The sequence below is a fragment of the Lissotriton vulgaris genome, chromosome 6 (assembly GCF_964263255.1).
Source record: "Lissotriton vulgaris chromosome 6, aLisVul1.2, whole genome shotgun sequence".
Lineage (NCBI taxonomy): Eukaryota > Metazoa > Chordata > Amphibia > Caudata > Salamandridae > Lissotriton > Lissotriton vulgaris.
Window position 1 is genome coordinate 1,599,191,492 of NC_141694.1, and position 24,827 is coordinate 1,599,216,318.

General features: G+C 49.1%; 1 long non-coding RNA gene across 1 annotated transcript; it reads right to left on the bottom strand.

Annotated features, from left to right (window-relative positions):
- Positions 1-2,722: 2,722 nt before the first annotated feature.
- On the bottom strand, positions 2,723-4,519 carry LOC147709184 (uncharacterized). The gene is made up of 3 exons (XR_015296536.1): positions 4,278-4,519; positions 3,613-3,656; positions 2,723-2,789 (listed from the first exon to the last, which is right to left on the bottom strand). It is a non-coding gene; the product is annotated as an uncharacterized LOC147709184 (long non-coding RNA).
- Between the last annotated feature and the right edge of the window lie 20,308 nt (positions 4,520-24,827).

Below are 24,827 nucleotides of genomic sequence, written 5' to 3' on the forward strand. Positions count from 1 at the left end.
CCTAGAACAGCCACAACACTTGCAGGTAAATGGCTGGGTGGCCTTTTGGTCTCCAGCCCTGCTTTTGGCTCTCACACTTTCCCTTCCATCTTTGCTTTTTACTTGGGCCTCTCATGCGACTAGCCCCCTCCACCTCTCCCCTGGTGCTTAAATGACCCCTGGGCCTCTCATTAGGCATTTTGTTTTTTCACCATCTGTCCCAGGATATTTATTTATATTCAGTAAATGTCCCGGCTATTAGACAGGGTCGATTAGTCACAGAATGAGACATGTTTTCATGTACTCCAGTGCAGAATTACTTAACAGCCCCTAGCCAAAGTATTTTAATTAAGTCAGATAATAGCGCGAGCAAACGTTGTTTTGGATTTCTCATTTCAAGCAATGTTTTCAATGTTGGTGAGTGCTGTTGATTACATCATACTGTGCCTCTCGGTTGATATAATTAAAGTTGTACTACAATGACCCAGCATTTAGGTTTCAAAATGACTAACATTCCAAGTCTGCAGTAATAGTAGATGCCCTTGCTTTCCCCTCATGCAGCACTTGGTGCTTTGCTGTCTTTTCCTGTGCACCACCGTTTTCTACTATTGTCTGGGCTCCCTACTGGGACTCTGGACCACTCCCCTGACTGGGCCTTTGTCTCGTCTAGGGTCTACACTACATTAAAACTTCCTGCTTTCCTCATAGGTCTCTCATGCAGCCCAAGACACCGCTCGCCTCCCCCCGTTCATTTTCTTTTACTGGGCCTCTCATGCCTCATCCTAGTTAGTGCAGTATGCACTTTTCTTCATGCTCTTTTCTTCTCCATTGAGCCTAACGGGAGCAGCAGCTTGCCAGCACCTTCTGTCCTGATAACCAGTTGTCCTGCACAGGGGCGTAGGAGACACAAACTTTCTGGAGGGGGGTGGGGGGGGGGGGGGGGGGAACCTTTTGGACTTTCCAGTGACCTGATACAAATCGACCATTGTCTGAGAAGCATACACTCCGTTAAACAAATACAATCCCATAGTTTTGTAGTGAAATATTGAGAATGGCAGGCATGTAGTCACAGTATGCAGGTATGCTATAAATAATAATTACATTCACAAAGTATTTGGACCAAATGTGAAAAAACATGTTTTTGAGTCTTACATCTTCATGCACCAAGCAAACAAAGGTGGGGAGAAAAAGGAAGAATAAACTGAATGCTCTTTGTAACATTCCTAAACCTCAAAATGCAATTTGACTAATATTGGAGTTTATTGGAGAGCGCCTACAAGCACATAGAGCTATGAGCAGAGAAATGTACACTTATGGCATATCTAAAATAGTAATATGAAATCCAACCATACCAGTAAAGAGGATTTATCTTTGCCATTCCAAAGATACAACACATGGTACAGATACTCATTTTTAAAGAGGAATTACAGTTTAAAAGTGTGTATTTATGAATTCCCAATGTTAATCAATGAGAGGAGTAGACCTCACAGAAGTAACAAGCATTTGTAATGCAATAGGTTTTGCATTACTGTAAGTGTGAGCTATTGGAGCTAGAGGAGGTTACCTGCAAAACATAAAGAATAATATAGAGCATCCTATGCCCATTGTTTGACTAGCAAATGTGTGCTCTAATTGTTGTCCAGTTTCAAATGCAGAATTCATCACATGTTTTCTCCGCTTGACCTGAGCATTAACCGATCCTGATTATCTGCCATTTTAGCCCCGCCCCATTGATTAACATTAGCCACGCCCCTTCATTTGCCATGTTAGCCCCCCCCGAAATTAAGACCTAGTTGCGCCCCTGGCTGGTTACGCTATCCAATAGGAACAGGCTGTGAATGAGTTAGTTCTTGTTAAGAGGAGCTGATGGCACAATCGCATGTGTAAGTCCAAAACGACAGAATCAACTAGTAAAGTCTGCCCATGTTATTGCATGGGATCCGATGGTACAGACAGTCTGGATGTTTCCATAGTAACACGATCTGCAGTTGCGTTTACGTTCAGACAGACAGGCTGGATAGCTGCATGACGATAACGTAGCCTCGAATGAGTTAACTCCACTCGTGACGCCGAACAGCACACGCAGAGTATTGCGCAACCCGGCCCCAGCGCCGAGGCTTCTGCTGCAACGAGCAAAACAGGCAACTGCAAGGAGGCACGGTTACCAAAGCAACAAGGACATGCGGGAGCACGGGGCAGGCGTGCACCCATACGACCTGCGCCAATCCCGGTGCAAGACTGGCCTTCCACCCCCAGAATTAACAGCGCACGGCCGGCCTACCCCTGAGCAGCAGGGGGCAATTTGCCCCAGCCCTCGCAGCACAGCTTCATCCTCCCTAACTACAGCAGGGCAGGCTCGGCCTGCTGCGCAAGGGGCTGCAGCCAAAATCCAGCAGAACAGGGCCGACTCGCCACCACAACTAACATTGTCCACAGCGACAGGATCCAGCTCGATGACAACAAGCATCGTCTGGGCTGACGTACACCAACCACCCGCACAGCACAGGACCATTTTGTAACCAACTATGGACCAATGTACACAAATCCCAAGGCAGTGTTGAGATACAACCACCAGGCCCAGCGCCGACCATCCCAGCACACAGCCGACCTGCACCCGCCAGCAACAGTGCACAGAGCTACAGCCGGACCCGCAGCTCGATTTCATATACCCTACCCCCCCGGACCCACAGCCTGGCATAGCGCTTGGTAACAGTGGAAGAGTTAAGGCGCATGCTGCTGCTCACCTGTTCTGGAAGGCGATGAGGAGCCGGGGATCGAGGATGTTTTCTTCTGGTTCCCAAGTGTTGTACCTGTAATAGATAAAAGGAAAAAAATATGTGATTAAATCAAGAATTCATTTCAATACAAGAAGCAGCCCCCAAAGCAACCCGAGCACTGTGCGCTCACACATGGCCAAGAAGCATCCTGCTCTCCTCGAGTGAACCTGCTCCTGCATCACGAGCCGGCCACACCCCCTCTCCCGCTCATGTCATTTTATGTAGGGGCCAACCCCCGAGGTGTTGCCACTAAATGACGGCGCAAAATCCCACGCGACCTGCTGCGGAGTGTGCCCTCTGGCGGCAGGTTCGAGTGACAGCAAAGCTAAATTGAACAAGAAGCATTATTGTAATGTATGCATCACTTTACCCATCCGGTGTATTTACTTTGACAGTACCCTCCAGGATGTACAGTGTCGTGCTGTATGCAGCAGATTCCAAGGCGGTCCCTCATACCCACCCCCAAAATACACGTCTAAGCTAAGACGGGAATGTCACACCAGTCAAGATCAACTGAAAAGGAGGTTGCACCCACCGCTGTAGGAATGGGGGCGGTGGGCTCTCAACACGGAAACACTTGCGGGATCCCACGCAGGGAGATGCCTTAAGGATTACATGGTAGAGGATCCCTTTTACGGTTACTGCGCAGCTAATGCCGCGATATTCAAGCAGGGAAGCCATGTTCTCCTAATGTCCACTGCTCCTCCCCCATTTTACCACCTTGTCACGCCCCATTCTAAAAACATCAGTGGGTGCAGCTCTTCAGTACACAGCCTAGAAAACCAAGTGCCTCGAAAGGCCGCAGAGGCGCCTCTAATCCCAACCTTTCCAAGCTCAATGCTCAGGTCATACTTACTTGGGGGACCATCCTCTCCATTTCACCAGGTATTCCACTCTGCCCTGCAATGAGAAGCGATAATCGGTTAGTGATGCTGCCTGTGCACACGAACCTCCTCCATGCACTCGGCACTAGGAGTGCACTCAAGCCACCTCGCCCTCCATGCCCCCACCCAGTCTTGTACCTTAACCTCAGTGTCGTTGGAACATGCGTGCACCCCAGAGTGTTCTGTCCACAGGCCAGAACGTTCGCATCCCAAATCATCGACCTATCTCTGAACACTTAAAATACCTTGGGGCATCCCATGGACGCCCTCTGCAGTGCCTATGCTCAGCAGAACTTTCTCCCTGTCCTCGTTCTCGCTATGCCGGCTGGATCCCCCATGCATTGCACACACCCTCCTTCCCCCGAAAACAAGTCACTCTGTACACCACACCCCCTTTATGCGCCCTGTCGTTCCCCAGGTAGCCCACAAATAGGCTCTGGGACTATGGAGGCAGTAAGTGCTCTATAATGCCACGACTGCACAGGGCAGCTATTGCTGGTTCGTATTTTACTGTTAAAAGCAGCGTCACAACTCCGTCCGTCACAACTTGGTACGGCGCCAATGACCTCCGTGCACCTGCCCCACCACCACCCCACCGATCATGCCCCACACCTAAAATAAATATCCGGAGACTCACCTTGCGGACCCGCTTCTTTTCGATGCTTTCCACAGCAAAGACGTGCTCACCGGCCGCGGGCAGCTCCATTGCTGCGGAGCCCGCTGCCCGGCTGGAGTCGCTCGGGCCAAGGAATGTCGCCGCCGCTGTCCTCCTACGCGTGCCGGGGGCAGTGTCTCGTGCAGCGTCTCTTGGCTCGCGCCCCCTCGGAGGCTGTAGTCCGCTGCCTCCCGCCCGCTGCCCGTCAGTCCAAGGCGCCCACCGACTCGGACCCGCCCGCAGCGCTCTGGCTAGTCTGAAGCTCGGTTGCAGTGCAGCTCAGGCAGACCCGACGCGTGACGTCAAAATACCACCTACTTGTCACTCCGTGGCCTTGGCAGCAGCTGATTAGGCGCTGATCTGAGGGGGCGGGGACGGGCAGCGAGAAGAGTGGTGAGGATGGTGCATTGCTAAAGGAAGGGACAGCCTGGGGTGGAGGGAGAATGAAGGCAGTAGGAATGGGATAGACAGAACGAGGAAAATGTTGCAAATATGGAGAGGGGAACTCAACGAAAGAAAGGATGGCAACAAGATAGGAAAACAGGAAATGAGACAAGTACAGGGGAAGACAGGGGAAGTCAATAAAGTATGGCGAAAGGGCAAGGTAGAAAAGCAGAAAATCGAGAAGAAGAAACTAATAAAACCAGTCTTGCAGCACCAACCATCGCCTTTAAAAAAAGTCAGGTCCCGGGCCGGCAGCCAATCACAGCACGGCCCGGGAATGACGTCACTGGGGTGTCCCGGGCCGGGAGCCAATCGCAGCGCGGCCCGGGACAAAGGGGCGGGGCTTAAAAAAAGCCCGAGAAACGCCCCCGAATCGCGTTTTCTCTGAGAAAGCGTGATAGACAGCCTCTGTCTTCCAATGGCTAGCCTCCATTTATGGAGCTAGCCAATGAGAGACAGAGGCGGGTCATCAAGCCGATATTGAACTCAAGAGGTTTTGTAGCGCTTGCGCACTACGTGCGCAAACCGTAGGCAAAACCTAAAAAACGAATGTAGGTGTTTTTCACTACAAGGACATGCAAAACTTAAAAGTACATGTCCTACCTTTTAGTAACCTAGCACCCTGCCCTATGGGCTACTTAGGTCCTGCCTTAGGGGTGACATGTGTAATAACAGAGAGGTTTAAGGCTTGGAAAGGGTTTTTAATACTAAGTCTACATGGCAGTAAAACTGCACACACAGGCTCTGCAGTGGTGGGCCTGAGCATGTTTAAAGGGCTACTTGTGTGGGTGACACATTCAGTGCTGCAGACCCACTAGTAGTATTTAATTTATAGGCCCCGGGTATATGATATATCACAGTAATAAGGTACGTATAAGTAGATTAAATATGCTAGTTGTGTATACACCAGTGTTACCATGTTTGGGGGAGAAGCACACACACTTTAGCACTGGTCAGCTGTGGTAAAGTGCTCAGAGTCCTAAGGCCAACAAAAAGAAACAGCAAAAAGAGGAAGTAAGCAGGCAAAAAGCTGGCAGGTCTAATAGTATGGTATAGGATTCTGTGTGTCTGAGTATTGAAGTCAGTTTGATCCATATTGGAAACCCCTGGTTCAGCAGGCCACAGGAAGGAGAGCGAGAATAGTTTCTCAAACACTCAACGTTTATCTGCATTCCTGTGACTGGAAGGTGAAGAAAACCCTTAATGCATGTCAAAGTACACAACCCACAATACTTAAACTTTTGTTGTCTAATCTATGAGTAGCATAATTGAAGATGGATGATATGAGTGTAGAGTGCACTCAAACAGCATTATCTGGCACAAAAATATAAGAAGCCCTATGGGATTAATTTACAACAAGAATTAGCCTTGTGTGGGATACTCACAAAAATGGGATGCACAGTATTTGTGTGGAAGAGAGATGCTTACCAATGTAAAAAGGCCTGCTGTGCAAGACAAGTGTATGAGATGTTCACAGAAGACAGGCATAGTGCGATATGCAGAATGAGGTGTGTGCCAAAGCTCAGATATGAGGTGTTAGTGATGAACACCAGAAATAGTGTTTGTGTGTGAAGCGTACAAATGATTAGAGTGGGTGGAAATTCACAAATGAGTAGTGCATGGAATGCACTAAAGCACAAAACCTTGTTATATGGGAGGCTCACAAAAACTATAAAATGCTCAAAACAAGCAAATATGCCACATGCTAAACCTGTTTGAGCCAAAATATTGAGCATTTCTTTGACACAATGATTGAAGGTGTGGAGGCCTTGCTTAAGACTATGATGATTTATTTACAAGTGACATTTGGAGAGTTGCATATTAACAGTGAAGTAATCTTTGGGGAGTAGTAATTGCTACCAAGAAAAAAGGTCAGATGGACTGGAAAGCTTGGATATGGGTGGTGATGCTCCAGAAGATAAGCAAGTGGTATCCAACACCCATGACTCTGCTTCTGAGCATGTCCAGGAGTAGTCTGAAGACCCCTTACTGGAAAACGTTAGTCCCCAGGGAATGGCTCTAGTGACACAGAGGGTGCCTTAGAGGTAGGACTCCGTTTATTCCTCCTAGAGGGGTACAAAGGGCTCAAGGGAGGCCAAGGTCCTCCTCAGTTATTTCTACCTCTTGTGTTACTTTCAAGGAGATCTCCATCTCTTGCAAGAGGGAGGACTCCTTGGAAAGGTAATACCACCTGCTCAAGGTGAGAGATCCAAGCTCAGAAACAAGAAGGAACAGTTGGCCCTAGATAAGGAAACCCTAGAAGTCCAGAGGTCTAGGACGAATTTGGTATAAGAATCTCATGGTGGCAGCATTAGTGAAATTAGAGTTAGGGAACAGTCCTTTGACACTAGGAACTTGAGCAGAATCGTCCCTCCTAACCAGCAGGGTGATGACAGGCATAAGCAAATTGCTGCTTTAGAGAGGGTCTGTATAGTTCGGAAGGTTCCTCCGGGCCAGTGGGCAGCTAACCTGTGGCTCTCCTTTGCTAACAAAGTAGAGACAAATTCTGGACTGTGAAGGAAGAAGATGCAGACAAAAAAAGTCTTGAAGAGTGTCCTCATAGATGAGTTTGGGTTAAGCACTGAGTAATACACAGTTAGGTTTAGGGACACACAGAAGGCAAACACTAAAGTCTGGGTAGATTTTATAGAATGTGCGATTAAGGCTCTGGAAGTCTGGCTTCATGGAAGTAATGTGCATGATTATGAGGGACTGTACAATTTACTTGTAAGGAAGCACATTCTCAACAACTGTCAAAATCAGCAACTGCACCAGTACATGGTGGAGTCGGATCTGACCTCTCCCCAAGAATTGGAAAAGAAGGCAGACGAGTGGGTCAGCACCAGGGTGAAATAAAAGTCTCATGGTGGTGGTGACCAGAAGAAGCAATATTCTTCTAAGGCCCAAGTGAAAGGTGAGGAGAAATCTAAAGTAAAGAAAGAGTCTTCTGAAGACCCTCAAAAATCTTCCATTCCTGTTCCTCCTCTAACAAGAAACCTTGGTGCTGTTTGTGTAAGTAAAAAGACTCATAGTGCCCCTAGGAATATCACTGGTATTAGTAGTGCCCCCAAGAGTTTAACTGGGTTAACCTTGGGTACTGAAGTCGGTTCTGGCCTTGTTAGGACACCCACACAGGCTGTTTGAGTCTGTGATGGTGGCACTGAGCTTGCCACCCTTATTGTGAGTTCCACTAACTTGGACAAATACAGACTACATGCTCTCATCAATGGTCAGGAAGCTGTGGCATTCAGGGACACAGGGCTAGTGTCACTATAGTGACAGAGAAACGTGTGTCTCCTGAGCAGATTCTACTTGGTCAGATTTACCAAGTGAACAATGGTAACAATACCAGGACAGATCATTCCATGGCAGTTGTCAATCTCAGCTGGGGAGGGGTAACTGGCCCAAAGAGAGATGTAAAATCGTATATTGCAGCCGTGATGCACTCAAGTAGCTTAATTTGAAAAACAAATCAATGAATCAATTTCATACCTAACATAAATCAAGTGAGTGTGCAATGGGTAAGAGGCCCTGCAACTGTCTGTATTAAACTAAAGCGAAAACACAGATGACGATCTGGGGATACCCAATGCACTACTTAGGCATCGCTAAAAGCGCTTCAACAAGCTATGGTAACAACACTTTACAGTCTTTTCAACAATATAAACATAAATGACAATTATTTTCAAAAAGTGAACCATGTATTCAAAGAAACCAAGAATCCAAACTCCAGTAAAGGAAATATCACAAATTGGTTTTATTCGCAGTCTTCATGAAGGAATTTCACAAAATAAAGATGATGGTGCTTTAAAGCAGCATAAACAATTGATTAAAAATCCCAATGCATTTCGGGCTTTTACAGGGAAGCCCTTCATCAGGGGATTCTGTCAATAATCTGACAAAATATATATCAATCACTTACATAGTTTATATGAACAGGGCATACATCAAATACAGGGAAGAGCATTCAATATTGTGTATCATGCTGACAAATAGCAGGAAAAAAAAATGAAGAAACAAAAACCTCATCCAAGAAGATGACCCACTACACCACTGAAGTGCTCAGACTCGCTTATATGAAGCAATAGTGATTGAGGAAACCCAAAGAAAATGTTTGTGCAAAGCTGACCACCAGCACCACACCAAACACGAAAAGAAAGGACAAACTGCGAGCAATACCTCAAGCGAAATAAAATAGAACTAGCTCGTGGAAACAGCGCGAGTTCTCAAAACGGGCTGGTCATGAATCTACAAAAATGCGAACAAATGTAAAACGGTGTAAAATGATAACTCACGTGTTGTAAACTAAATGGGTATTGTGAGCAATCTTAGAACTGTTGCACCATCTTACCTCAAGTAAATGTGGAAACACACATGTGAAAGGGTAACACCGTAAAAAACTATGTATCCTGTAGAAAAACGCGGTAAAGGAAACGTTCAGAAACATGTGGATGGCCGGAGTGTATTAATAAAAATAAACAATTACGTGTCTTACTCACCCCAAACCATGGGGAAAAACTTCTCGTTAGGTAACCATTATTTTTTTTGTCCTGCTATTTGTCAGCATGATACACAATATTGAACGCTCTTCCCTGTATTTGATATATGCCCTGTTCTTATAAACTATGTAAGTGATTGATATATATTTTGTTTGATTATTGACAGATTTTCCTGATGAAGGGCTTCCCTGTAAAAGCCCGAAATGCATTGTTATGTTATGTTATAAAGGGATTTGTATCGCACACTGCTACTCAAGAGTGTCATTGCGCAGAGGGGGACAGTTACGTAGGAGGCAGAAAGAGCTAGATCAACTGTTTAAACAAATGGGTTTTTAAAAGTTTTTTGAAGGTGGACAATTCCTTAGTATGCCTAAGATCATCTAGCAGAGCATTCCACAGGGTGGCAGCTTTTACCACAAAGGACTGCCCCCCGAGCCGCGTTCGACGAAATCTGGGGATCACCAGCCGTTTCTGCAGAGTGGAGCAGAGGGGACGGCTAGGAAGGTAAAAGGCAAACCTGGAACTAATATAGGCAGGGCCTGAGCCGTGGAGTGCCTTGTGCATCATGGTCAGAGCTTTAAAGTGAACTCGCTGAGCGACGGACAGCCAGTGCAGGCTGCTAAGCTGCTTACGAATGCTCAATCTCCTCGGGATGTTAAATAGAAGCCTAACTGCTGCATTCTGAATGAGCTTCAGCTTTCCCAGGAGGTACCCCGGGAAGCCGAGGTAAAGGGCATTGGCGTAGTCCAGACAAGACAAAATAAGTGCCCTAGCCACTGTCTCCCTCGCAGAGCAGGGGAGCAGGGGAAAAAAACCTCCTCAAGGGTTTAAGCATGCCAAAGCAGACCCCCGAGAGTCTCTTGATCTGCTCATGAAAGCCCAAGTCATCCCCAAACCAAATTCCCAAATTCTTGGCGACTCCACAATCTCCACTGGGACATGGGAACCCAGGAGGCCAGAGGGACTCTCTAAAAGCAGGAGGGAAATGGCCATGGAGGAGCACCTCAGATTTATCTCCATTGCACTTCAGGCTTGCCTGTGCCAACCAAGAAAATACCGATGACAGGCACCGATGGGCCACATCGGTTTGAAGATCATCCCCCTTCCACGTGAAGAGAAGCTGGGTGTCATCGGCGTAAGCCATGATTTTAGCACCCTGCTTCTCTGCCAAATAAATCAGGGGTGTGAGGTAAATATTAAAAAGAACAGGGCTCAATGTAGACCCCTGAGGGACCCCAGTGGCCACTTTACTAGCAGATGAAGAGAAGGGCGGCATCCATACCTGTTGGGAGCAATTGTCCAAAAAGGATTTAACCCAGTCCCAGGTCATGCCAGTGATGCCAATATCAGGACAGGCGGGAGAGAAGCTGGAGGTGGGGTACCGTATCGAAGGCGGCAGAGAGGTCGAGCAAAATCAGAGCCGCCCTGCCGCCCACGTCCAGACACTCCCTGATAGCCTCCGCAATCTCCACTAGTGCTGTCTCTGTGCTAAAAGATGTCCTAAACCCGGATTGAGCCGAGTGAAAAGCACCCGAGGATTCAACAAATCTCTCCAGCTGTTTAAAGGCTACCTTTTACCACACCTTAGCTAAGGCCGGAAGCAGGGAGATGGGGTGATAGTTGGAAAGGAGAGTGGAATCAGATAGGGGTTTCTTAAGGAGAGGGAGGAGTTTAGCATGTTTCCATTGCAAGGGCACTCTGCCAGATTGAAGTGAGCTATTGACAAGCACCACTACCTCAGGAGAAACTATCTCCGCCACCCCACTCAGGACCCTTGCAGGGCAGGGGTCCGCAGGCGAGCCTGATTTTAGTGATTTCAAGATGGCTAAAACATCCCTCTCCTCTGCTGGGATAAAATGCGAGAAGAGCTGGCTGGGTGTGTTAGTGCACGGGGCGAGGGGTATGGATGGAGAGTATTGTGCTAGGGGGGTGGTCCGTAAACTATCTTGTATCTTTTGAATCTTGGCAATGAAAAAGGTGGATAAATCGTCACACCATTGAGCGGAGATAGGAGGGGTGGAAAGTTCAGCAGCCGGTGACAGGAAGCTACGGACAATGGCAAAGATTTCTTTGCTGTTATTATTGGCTTTAGATATTCTTTCTGCAAAGAAGTTGGCTTTGGCTTCTTTAATGGCCTCTGGGTGGTGTGAAGTGCCACCTTAGCATGGGGGCAGTACTCCTGACGCCAGCCCCGCTCTAATTTTTTACATCACAGCTTTAATGTTTTTAGAGAATCTATGAACCATGTCTGAGAGGGAGAGCTGCGTGGTAGGCATCTCGAGGAGGGCTGAGGGAGAGAATTGACTGCCTGGCTAATCCAGTTTTAGAACCCTTCTACGGCTCCATCAAGATCAGAGGCTTCATCCGGGATCGTAAGGGACAGCGCTCTGGACAAGGCCGGGTTGTTAATCTTCTTAGAATACTGTCCTAATGCCTTGCCGGCAAGTAGAGGAGATCTGCCAGTGTTCCAGGAAAAGCTAATCAGAAAATGATCCGACCAGGTAACAGGCCGGGGAGCTAACACGCTAAGCTCAAAGTTGAAGCATACTGGATCTAATAGGTGACCACATTTGTGAGTGGAGTCAGGGACTTGCTGGGTCAGGTGGGTCAGGTTACATAGATCCAACAAGTACCTTGTCCCTGGTGCCAGCGGGTTCTCCAAGTGAATATTAAAGTCTCCTAACAATAAAAACCTGGAGAACCGGAGCACACGCGAGACAATAACAATTTAAGAACGGTGCCCGGCGGGCCCGGAGGATGGTAGACCAATACACCACCCAGAGTAAAATGGGGAGTTATGGTAAGAGAAAACTCCAGAGCTTCGCCTTCCATAATCTTCCCCGTGAGTTCCTTGGTGAGAGTTCACATTTCTCTAAAAACCACTGCAACGCCTCCCCCTCCACCTGACTGACGATCAACCCTGACTATCTTATAGCCCAGAGGGATGGCTAATTCGACCACTGGTGAGCAAGAATCCTTCAACCAGGTCTCTGTGACGAACAGGAGATCTAATTGTTCATCAACGATCAGCTCGTGCACGTCCGCGGCGTGTTTCACCAGCGAACGTGCATTAATAAGAGCCGCGCAGATGTTAGTTTTTCGTACTGGGAGAGGGGGGGTCGGACTGGGTTGTTTGAAAGTGAAAGTGACTAGAGGGACAGGTCCGCGTCATGCCATTTAGGACCTCCCACTGTCTGGCACTGTTACAAGAAATAGTGTCTAGCTTTATTAATGTCTCCCGGTCATATGAAAACCTTTCAGATGCAGCCCTGGCCGTGTTACACCCAGCGTTCCTGGCTCTGTGTGCTGCCAAGGCACAGACGGGCTTACCTTAGGCGCACCTTCGGCGCACCAATGGCGCGCCCGCTGCGCGCGTCCACTGCGCGCATCCACTGCGCGCATGAGGACACATGTGCGTTTTATGGCGTGCTCCCACAAGCAGCTGGACCGCTAACTTCGGTCCAACTGCGCTTCGGGACACACCAAAGATGGCGCCCCGCCCTCTAGACAATCGGCACAAACAGCCGTGTGGACCGGTGCAGGGGAGGCCACAGAGAAAGGTAAGAGATGCTCTGGCAATAATGTTTTAAACACGAAGCTTCACAAAGTGCAAAGTAGCAGTTATTAAAAAAAGATCGGCGCCTGCATCTAAATCATGCAGGAGCAGTCAGCGTAATTCCAGCAGTATCTAAAATGCCTTCAGAACTTAAAATGTTAATGCTGCCCCTCACTGCCATAGTACCCCCAGTGGCAAACAGGAGCTGCCACCACATGAATAGACCACAGCAAGACCTGCGCAGTCTGCCACTTTATGGCGTGCTCCCACGAGCAGCTGGACCGCTAACTTCGGTCCAACTGTGCTTCGGGCCACACCAAAGATGGCGCCCCGCCCTCCACACAATCGGCACAAACAGCCGCGTGGACCAGGGCAGGGGAGGCCACAGAGAAAGGTAAGAGATGCTTTGGCAATAATGTTTTAAAACACGAAGCTTCACAAAGTGCAAAGTAGCTGTTATTAAAAAAAGATCGGCGCCTGCATCTAAATCATGCAGGAGCAGTCAGCGAAATTCCAGAAATATCAAAAATTTTATCAGATCTTAAAATGTTAATGCTGCCCCTCACTGCCACAGTACCCCCAGTGGCAAACAGGAGTTGCCACCACCTGAATAGACCACAGCGAGCCCTGCGCAGTCTGCCACTTTATGGCGTGCTCCCACTAGCAGCTTGACCGCTAACTTCGGTTCAAACGCGCTTCGGGACACCTCAAAGATGGCGCCCCGCCCGCCACACAATCGGCACAAACAGCCGCGGTGGACCGGGGCAGGGGAGGCCACACAGAAAGGTAAGAGATGCTCTGGCAATAATGTTTTAAAACAAGAAGCTTCACAAAGTGCAAAGTAGCAGTTATGAAAAAGATCGGCGCCTACATCTAAATCATGAAGGAGCAGTCAGCGTAATTCCAGCAATATCTAAAATGTCATCAGAGCTTAAAGTGTTAATGCTGCCCCTCACTGCCACAGTACCCCCAGTGGCAAACAGGAACTGCCACCACCTGAATAGACCACAGCGAGCCCTGCGCAGTCTGCCACTTTATGGCGTGCTCCCACATGCAGCTGGACCGCTAACTTCGGTCCAACCGCGCTTCGGGACACACCAAAGATGGCGCCCCGTCCTCCACACAATCGGCACAAGCAGCCGCGGTGGACCGGGGCAGGGGAGGCCACAATGAAAGGTAAGAGATGCTCTGGCAATAATGTTTTAAAACACGAACCTTGACCCATTGGGATTTGTAATCAATCGTTTATGCTGATTTAAAGCACCATCATCTTTATTTTGTGAAATTCCTTCATGAAGACTGCGAATAAAACCAATTTGCGATATTTCCTTTACTGGAGTTTGGAATCTTGCTTTCTTTGAATACATCGTTCATTTTTTTTAAAGAATTGTCAATTATGTTTATATTGTTGAAAAGACTGTAAAGTATTACCAAAGAGAGATGTGGCATCCCCCACCTACCTGTGGACTGTCTACTAGGCAATCATTTGGAAACTTCAGCCTGTTCTGAATTGGAGTTCAGGACTCATGCAGAAATTATGAGAATTTCAGCCTGTGTCTTTGATGTCACTAGGGCTGAGGCCATGATGTTAGGCACTGTGGGAACCCTGGATCATGAATACAAGGACCAGCCACTCCCAAGAGAAGGAGGAAGAAGGATAAAGATGTATCCTCCTCTCAGACTCCCAATGAGAATCAACCTCCTGAGGAGATAATCTCAGTATCTGTGAAAGAACTGTCCCAGAGGAGCTTCGACCTGACAAGGCAGAGCTACTGGGGGCAGGGTCCATCAAGGGAAGACTTGAGTCTGGATCAGAAGGCCTGCCCCTCTCTTGAACAATTTACACATCAAGCTGCTGCTGAGGAAGCAGGGAATGTCAGTGAGTCACACAGGACTTATTAGGATGAAGGACTCCTGTTTTCTGAAAGTAGAGACCTCAAGCCTGGTGCCACCGGGAGGTTGGTCATACCTCAGAAGTTCAGGGGTTTCTTATTGACCCTGGCACATGACATTCCCCTTGCAGAACAACTTGGGCAGAGCAAGACTTGGTGCAGGATTGTCCCTCCCTTTCATCCCACATGCTGAAGACTCCAATGAGTTTTGTCACTCCTTTGTCACCTGCCATGCCGGTGGTAAGTCAGGTGGCACTACAAAGGACCCCTCTTAGTCCCACTACCAGTAGTTAGGGTTCCCTTTGAGACGATAGGGATAACATTAGGTCCCTTAAACCCTCCAACAGCATCTGGACATAGTTTTATCTTAGTTGTGGTGGACCATGCCACTAGATATCCAGAGGTTATTCCCCTTAGGACCACTACAGCTCCTGTAGTGACCAGGGCTCTCCTGGGAATCTATTCCAGAGTTGGGTTCCCTAAGGAGGTCCTGTAAGACAGAGTACTAACTTCATGTCTTCTGAGAGTTTCAACAAGACCCTCAAAGGTATGACCATGGGACTCCTAGAAAAGCTGAGGCAAAAATGAGATGTCTTACTACAGAGAGGGGGTGGGCTACAGCCCATTTGAACTTCTGTTTGGACATTAAGTTAGGGGTCAATTACATCTAGTCAAAGAAGGATGAGAGCAACCTCTCAAGCCTCCTAAACAGGACATAGTAGACTATGTTCTGGGCCTGTGTTATCACATGGGTTAGCAAATGAAGAATGCCAGCAAAAAACCTTGATGCCAACCAGGAGCTTCAGAAAGCTTTAATGACCATAAGGATACTGCAGCATCAGGCTCCAACACCCAAACCTTCTGTCCTGTCTGGTCAACACCAGGACAGAAAGTGTGGGTGTTGAAGCCTGTGGCTGCAGCAGCTATCCAAGACAAGTGGAGTGGCCCCCAAACTGTAGTGGAAAAGAAAGGTGAGGTCACCTACTTTGTTGACCTAGGTACTCCCAGAAGTCCCACGGAGTACTTTATGGGATTCGCTCGAAACCTTTTGTTGACAGGGCTGACATGAGCTTGCCCATGGCCACTGATGAGGGACAGGAGGAAGAGAGTGACCCTCTCCCTGATCTCCTCTCTCAGGACCCTGTTGATGGATCAGTAGAAGGAGTAGCCTTTGCAGACAGCCTCACTGACAACACCAAACTGATTGTAGATAGGTTCTCAGTGTTCTGGTCTCTTTCCTCTGACACCCAGTCAAACCTCCTGGACACATGTGACAGCCTGCCTGTGAAGAGCAAAATTTACAGACAGCCTGACCATGTCAGATATTGCTTTTTTTTGGAAAGCGAACGGGGCTCCTGTAAATAGGATACAACCTTGACTGAAAACATACTTATTTGAAAAACAATAACACCGGGCACAGTGTGATGTACTTTAGAAAAGGCATATTAACTCTGGACAGACAGAAACATTATATAATCATAAAAACAATGGCTACTAGATAATGTTTTTAAGTAGTTTTATTGTTTTTTCATTGACATTATTTTATCTTTTTTGCATAGAAAACATGTACAAAAATAGATCTACAGTCTTAATAATATAATATGATCAACATGTATGTTTTTCCTTTGGCAATAGATACAATTCTAATTGATATCATGATATTATGTTTCTGATAGCACAATTCATGGTAGCACAATTCATGATTTCATATATACAGTTGACTCTTATCTCAATTCATTTGCATACGCATCAATTTTGACATTTTATCAATTTGCTCTAAATGTAAAGAGACTAGCGGCTTGTTGAAAAACCAACGTGCTTTGGCTAGGCCTTCATCAGGACTCCGTCACAGTGGTTACTCATACGTGTCAACATGAGACTAGTCTCAAGTAGTATAACGAGATTGAAAATTTCTATCTAGGATATACAGTGTCTTTTCTTAAAGTCTTGTTTTCAGACCTCTAGATTTGTATGGCTCAATATTGCGAAAGGAAGATATAGGGGGGACTTATAGCCTCTCCACAATTCTTTTATTTCATCTTGTGGTGAGGTCCCTCCATGTCGATTTATGTCATGTAGCATCAAATGTAGATTACATTGTGGCGCTGGGTGAAATTAATCGGTGACACACTCTATTTTTTTCCCAGGGGACAATTTAGGTTTTTATTTGTTTATTTGTAGAAAAACATTTCCACATGTGGACATACGGTGTGGTCTAGCGGCCGTACTCTATCTTATCCCGACGCCAAAGCAAGCGTCCCCTTGGAAAAAATAGAGCGTGTCACCGATTAATTTCACCCAACGCCATAAGGTAATCAACGTTTAATGCTACTTTTATGAGCAGAAAGTTGACCCCCAGGGAGAAGTGTGGAACAATCCCCATGGATCATGTTTGGAATGCCTTTACTCTTAACCCGATTGCCAAAGAGGCATTTTGTTGGATCAAGCAAAGCTATCTCTCTCAGATTATAGACAGGGCCAGCCAAGTGACAGGTTTTATTTCTAACCTTAGATGGCTATAAGAAGATCCTTCAATGCAAATCAACTTAGGAGGAATCATTTCTCGATCATGTGTTGTTAGGAAAGGCACATGTCAACCTGTCCACTGTTTCCACTGCTTTTCCTCCTGTTCATCGAGCCCCAGTCAGTGGCCTTCAGACAATCCATTGAAATCCAGGGCATTCATACAATAGCTGGTTAGGGGAATATTTTTTGTATACTGTCAATATTCTACTCACTGAGGCAAACATATACCTCACTTTCTGCACTAATGTCTCTGATTAGCTCCTTCTCCTGGTTCTTTTGGGTTTTAAATTATCTCAATCAATCAATCAATTTGTAAAGCGTGCTACTCACCCATAGGGGTCTCAAGGCGCTGGGGGGGGGGTGGGGGGGGGGTGGGTGCTGCTACTGCTCGAAGAGCCAGGTCTTGAGTTGCTTCCTGAAGGAGAGATGGTCCTGGGTCAGTCGTAGGTGGGTTGGGAGGGAGTTTCACGTCTTGGCAGCCAGGTAGGAGAAGGATCTTCCTCCGCTGGTGGTTCTGCGGATCCGTGGGATGGTGGCGAGGGCGAGGCTGGCAGAGGGGAGCTGACGGGTGGGTGTGTAGAACGTGAGGAGGTTGTTGAGGTATTCGGGGCCCATGTTGTGGAGGGCTTTGTGAGCGTGGGTGAGGAGCCTGAACATGATTCTTTTGCTGACGGGGAGCCAGTGCAGGTCTCTCAGGTGGGCCAAGATGTGGCTGTGTCAAGGGATGTCCAGGATGAGTCCTGCAGAAGCGTTCTGTATGCGTTTGAGTATTTCCTGTAGTTTGGTTGTGGTTCCGGCTTAGAGGGCGTTTCCGTAGTCCAGACGGCTGGTGACGAGTGCCTGGGTGACCGTCTTTCTGGTGGCAGCGGGGATCCACTGGAAGACTTTTCGGAGCATGTGCAGGGTGTTGAAGCATGATGATGAGACGACGTTGACTTGTTTGGTCATCTTTGGAAGCCTAGGTTACGTGCGTTGTCCGTGGGTTTGGGGGCGGTGCTCAGAGCAGGGGGCCACCAGGAGTCGTCCCAGGCAGAGGGGGATGGTCCTAGGATGAGGACTTCTGTCTTGTCTGAGTTCAGTTTTAGGCAGCTGAGCTTCTTCCATTCTGCGACGTCTTTCATTCCTTCCTGGAGACTGGCTCTGGCGGTGGCGGGCTCGTTGACAAGGGAGAGGATCAGCTGGGTGTCGTTGGCGTAGGAGATGATGTTTAGGTTGTGTTGGTGTGCAATGGCGGCGAGGGGGTCATGTAGATGTTGAAGAGGGTGGAGCTGAGCGAGGAGCCTTGGGGTACGCCGCAGATGATTTTGGTGGGTGCTGGGCGGAAGGGAGGGAGGCGGACTCTCTGGGTTCTGTCGGAGAGGAAGGATGCGATCCATTCCAGGGCTGTTCCTTGGATCCCGGCGTGGTGGAGGCAGCTTGTTAGTGTCCGGTGGCAGACTCTGTCGAATGCAGCTTATAGGTCGAGGAGGATGAGTGCCGCAGTTTCCCCGTTGTTGAGCAGGGACCTGATGTCATCGGTGGCTACGATGAGGGCGGTCTCGGTGCTGTGGTTTGCTTGGAATCCAGATTGTGAGGGGTCAAGGGAGCCGTTGGTCTCGAGGAAGGGGGTTAGCTGTTTGTTGATGATCGTCTCGATGACTTTGGCGGGGAAAGGGAGGAGCGAGATGGGGCGGAGGTTCTTGAGGTCCGTGGGGTCCGCCGTGGGTTTCTTCAGGAGGGCGCTGATCTCCGCATGCTTCCAGCTCTCCGGGAAGGTGGCGGATGCGAAGGATTTGTTGATGACGGTCCGGAGGTGGGGTGCGATGATGGAGTCGTTTTTTTTAAAGATTTGGTGTGGGCAGAGGTTGGCCGGGGAGCCGGAGTGGATGGTGTTCACCACGAGGGTGGTGTCTTCGGTGCAGGCGTGGGTCCAGGCGCAGAGGGTGGTGGTGGGGGTCGTTGGTTTGGTGGTTGGGTGCATGGTCTGGCCGCCGAAGCTGCTGTGTATGTCGGCGATCTTGTTGTGGAAGAACGAGGCGAGTGAGTCGCAGAGGTCTTGCGAGGGCGTGATGTCATTGTTGCTGGCGCTGGGGTTGGAGAGTTCTTTAACGATGCTGAAGAGTTCCTTGCTGTTGTGGGTGTTGTTGTCCAGTCGTTCTCTGAATGCAGTCCTTTTGGTGGTGCGGATCAGCTGGTGGTGTTTGCGGATGGCGTTCTTGAGGGCTGACATGTTTTCTGAAGTCTGGTCCTGGCGCCAGGTTTTCTTGAGGGTGCAGCAGGATTTCTTGGAGTCTTTGAGGTCGTCGGTGAACCATGAGGTTTTCTTGCTGCGGGTCTGCTAGGCGGGTTCTTCAGTGGTGCGAGGGCATTGGCACAGTTAGTGAGCCACTGTGTGAGGGTGCGGGCTGCTTCGTTGGTGTCCGTGGTGTTGGTGGGGGGTTTGAGGCTCAGGGAGGTGGTGAGCTGGTCAGAGTGATTTTGCATCTGTATCTACGGGGGACCTGACGCGGGTGGTGGTGGGTCGTTGTTTTCCTGAAGCTAAAGTGGACGCAGCTGTGATCTGTCCAGTGTAGTCCGGTGGAGTGGCTGAAGGAGATGTGGTTGCTGGAGGAGAAGACTGGGTCAAGCGTGTGGCCGGCAAGGTGGCTGGGGGTGTTCAATAGTTGCTTGAGTCCGAGGTTGGCGAGGTTGTCCAGCAGGGTGGAGGCGTTGTTATCTTTGTTTTTTCTAGGTGGAAGTTGAGGTCTCCCAGGAGGATGTAGTCCGAGGACGTGAGGGCGTGCGGGCTGATGAAGTCTGCGATGGCTTCGCTGAACTGTGTGCGCGGTCCCAGGGGTCTGTAGATGAGGGTGCCTCTGAGGGTGGTTTTGGGGTCGGTGTGTAGCTAGAAGTGAAGGTGCTCGGCGGCGGTGAGGGTGTCGTCCGAGTTGGTCGTGATGCGGATGGTGTCTCTGTGGACGATGGCGATGCCTCCTCCGGTTTGGTTGAGGTTGATGCGGTCCCTTCGGATGATCTTGTAGCCTTCCGGGATGGCTATGGTGATGTCGGGTGCTGAGGAGGCGTTCCTCCAGGTTTCTGTGAGGAAGGCGACATCTGGCGATGTGTCGAGGAGGTTCCATAGCTCGACGACGTGCCTGTGGACGGAGCGGGTGTTGAGCAGGTTGCACTTGAGGTAGTTGCTGCTGGTGCCTGGCTTGGCGGGTGTTGTGCAGGTCTGGATGCAGGTGAATTTGCAGGCTTGGAAGGTGAAGGGTCCGTGGGTGCGTTTCGGGGTGGCTCGGTCGCAGGCGTGGTTCTGGCCGGTGTTGAGAGCGAGGAGGGTGGCGGCGTTGTAGACCAGTCGGTGGGCTGGTGTCGTTGCGAGCCAGGGGTTCTGGCACTGGGCGAGGTCCAGGCGCAGACGGGCGCAGACGGGCGCAGATGGGCGCAGACGGGCTTGCCTTTTGGCGCGGCTTCAGCGCGCAATCGGCACACCCGCTGTGCGTGGCCGCTGTGTGTTCCTGCGGTCTCCGCCATAAATGGCGAAGTGGGAGGGAGGAGCAGCTGGGAGGCGGGAGCGGGGTGGCGAATAGGAAGGGGGCTGGGTACAGAAGAGAAAAAAGGGGGCGGGCCACAAGGGAGTAAAGGCGGGGAGCGGGGAGCGGGCACAGAGCGGGAAGACGATTGCGTAGTGCGGCGAGGAGAAAAACAGTAAACACCAAGGCCAAAAGGCAAGAAAACAATGGCACCAAGGCAAAAAAACAGTCACAGGGCAAGAAACAATAACACAAAGGCAGAAACAGTCACAGGGCATAAATTACGATATGCACAATACTCAGCAGCAGGGTGGACTCAAGGCAGCAGCGGGGACAACCCGGGCACACTCACGGGGGGCCGTGAGGTGCGTGGAGTGACCAGCCCTGTGAACAGGGTCAGAGGTCACAGCTCACCACCGCGCGGTCTCCGCCATAAATGGCCAAGTGGGAGGGAGGAGCAGCTGGGAGGCGGGAGCAGGGCGGCGAATAGGAAGGAGGCTGGGTACGGAAGAGAAAAAAGGGGGCAGGATGCAGGGGAGCAGCCGCGGGGAGCAAGGAGCGGGCACAGAGCGGGAAGACGGTCGGGTAGGGCGGCGAGGAGAAAAACAGTTAACACCAAGGCAAAAAGACAAGAAAACAATGACACCAAGGCAAAAAACACAGTCACAGGTCAAGAAACAATAACACAAAGGCAGAAACAGTCACAGGGCACAAATTACAATATGCACAATACTCAGCAGCAGGGCGGACTCAAGGCAGCAGCGGGGACAACTCGGGCACACTCACGGGGGCGTGCAGTGCGTGGAGCGACCAGCCCTGTGAACATTGTCAGAGGTCACGTCTGCAAATGCAAATGCTTAGTGCACCCCATGACCAAACTCTTAGTGCTGCTTAACATTAAGGATCCCTATAGATTGAGTGGCCTAAGGTCTGAAATACCTGGGTACCTGGATGAATAGGGTTCTCAAAGGAATGGTGGGATACTCCAAAGGCATTCAGTAAATATTGTAACAATATTCTGAGCAGCAAACATACACCATGGGTGAGAGCAATCAATTCAGAAACTTGAGTGAAATACACTTGAGGAGAATATTGACTTTCAACAACTTTATACAGTGTACATATAGAATACCAATACTAATAAGCCACATTTATTTCAGAGACAAGATCCATCAACAAAGCATACACAAGAAAGAGGAGTGGCGCAGAGGCCAGGGTGCCTGACTCCGGACCACGGGGTTCAAGGCTCTATCCCTGGAGGCAGGTTAGTCCAGCACCATGTGACTCTGGGCAATACCTCACTTATTCTTCCTGACACCCCCCAGCGCTGTGACACCTCTCTGGAGGTAGCTGGTATTACATTTCACATCACAATTGGGCATTGGGTGAAGGAAAGTGCCCCTTTTTGCATGGGAGCCCCCATTTTTTGCCTGAGCGTTGATGTACTTCTACTGCATGTGCTCTGGGCTCCTGCCAAACATGTACCCCTAGGCCTTTGTTCTTTCCCTAAACTGTAATGTTGCAACACCCAATTTGCAACTCTCTGGCCACATGTAAGACCCTCGTAGAAGTTACCATAGGTAATAATAATAATAATAAAGAGCTTATAGAGCGCACAGTAACGCCATCACGGCGTGTCCCCGCGCTAAGCTACCAGAGAGCCTGCCTAGAACACCCAGCACCTATGCAGTATATAAGTGGGTTTTGAGCAGAGCCCTAAAATGTAGTTCATTGCCCTCCAGTCGCAGCACAAGAGGTAGTTTATTCCAATTTTGCGCTGCTAGTAGCGCGAAGGAACGACCACCTATTCTCGCCTTCCTGATCCTTGGGACTGTCAGCAGACCGGTACCCTCTGAACGGAGGGTCCTGGTAGGCTCATATCGGCTGACTAGCTCCTTCAGATAAATTGGAGACTTGTCCCAGACAATACGGTGGCAAAACAGGAGGCACTTAAATAGCACACGCTTCTTCACCGGCAGCCAATGAAGCGCATCCAGCGCCAATTTCGAGCTAGCTCTCCTGGGTCTTCTTAACACCAGTCTGGCGGAGGAATTCTGGATGACTTGTAGGCGACCTATGCTGCCCTCGGTTGCCCCCAAGAACAGAATGTTACCATAATCTAACCGCGAGGTCACCAGCGCCTGCGTTAGAGTTCTTCTGGCTGATAACGGCAGGAGGTCTAAGGTTTTGTTTAGGGTCTTTAAGACTCCAAAACATTTGCCCACAAGACGCCTTATGTGGCCTTCATATGAGAGCGAAGGATTCATCCAGATTCCCAGATTCTTAGCCTCCTGACATGGTATGGGGGTAGGGCCCAGGCAAGACGGCCACCACTCATCAGACCATTTCTCGCTTTTTCCCCCTACCACCAACACCTCTGTCTTGGAGCCATTAAGTTTTAAACAATGGGCATCCATCCACTCTGCTAGTGCCTGCATGCAGGATTTAAAATTTTTGGGGGTGTTGGAAGTACTCTGCGATAGGGAGATTAACAGCTGAGTATCGTCAGCGTACGACACTATTTCCACCCCGAAGGAGTGTACAACTTTCGCCAGGGAGGCCATGTATAAATTAAAAAGAGTGGGGCTCAAGGCAGAGCCCTGAGGCACTCCCTGGTCTAGTGACATCTCCCCTGAGCGGCAAGTCCCCTGCTGAACCTGGAAACATCTGTCTGTAAGGAAGGATTGTAGCCAGCCCAGCGCAGGACCAGCAACCCCAGCTTCATTCAGACACCGTAGCAAGATGGAATGCGCTACGGTGTCAAAAGCCGCGCTCAGGTCAAGCATGATCAGGGCCATTGTATGACCAGCATCTGCCCCTGCTCTTAGAGTCTCAGTGGCTCTTAGAAGGGCCGTCTCCGTAGAGTAGCCTGCCCTAAATCCCGATTGCGAGGGGTGGAGTAGACTACATTTTTCCAAATGCTCCGTGAGCTGAGCATTGACCACCTTCTCGGCGACCTTCGCCACGTACGGCAACAAGGAAATCGGTCTGAGGTTTTCTAGTACCTCCATGCTGACGTTAGGTTTTTTTCTTATAGGAAGTACTATTGCCTTCTTCCATTCTCTAGGAACTTGTTGAGTGGAAAAGGAGGTTTGAAGGACATGTCTGATGTGGGGTTCCAAAGCTATCAGACCCTCAGATAAGACCCAGGCAGGGGCCGGGTCATTGGGGGAGCCGGACTTGACGCTCCGACATATGGATGCTAGCTTGTCAGCTGCCGGAACCTCAAAGGTTAGAAGTGAGGAGTCCGGGGCTGCCAATGTGCTGTTTGCTCTAAAATCCGTGCCCTTAGCTGGTATGTGAGAAAAGGAAGCATAGATCTTCTTGACTTTACTAGAAAAAAAGTCCGCGACTTTATTACATCCCTCCTTGGAAGAATTTACGGGGGTATTGGAGCTAGAGACCACCGATATCTCTTTATAAATTTTAAACAGTTCCCGTGAGGAGCTCTCGGCTTCCTCAATACGAGTCTGGAAATATTTGGCTTTAGCTCTACGCACCGCATATTGATAACTCCGGTGTGCTATGCTATAGCTATTTTTCGCTTGCTCACTCGGGGTCCTTCTCCATGTTCTTTCTAACTTTTTACATTTCGATTTGATTTGCTGGAGTTCAATCGTGAACCATGGGGCAGTGCGTTGTCTACCAGCTCTAACTTTGCTTTTACCCATGGGAGCTAGCTCATCCAAGGTGGCAGTGACAAGTAGGTTAAATTCCTTATTCGCCTGGTCACTATCCAACGCACTTATTAGTTGAGCTTGCTGGATGTTGCCTACAAAGTTTTCTTTGGAGAATTGTCTCCATTTGCGTTTCATAAAATATCCGTCCCCATTGTCTTTAGTCCTAACGGTCTGATAAAAACAATGAAAAGGGACCAGAAAGTGGTCAGTCCAAGGGAGCTGACGAGGGGTGAGTGCTTTTATTTTATCCCAGCTCGCAAAGATAGGGTCTAAACAGTGCCCCTTCTGATGTGTAGCTGTTGTACTTAACAAAGTCAGCTGTAGTTCTTGTAATATAAGGCGAACATCTTCTGCCTCCTTCTGTGCAGGGTCCTCTAGGTGTAAATTCAGGTCGCCCAGTATCAGAACCTTGTTGTGTTTGATGGCGGTCTGAGTTGCCCC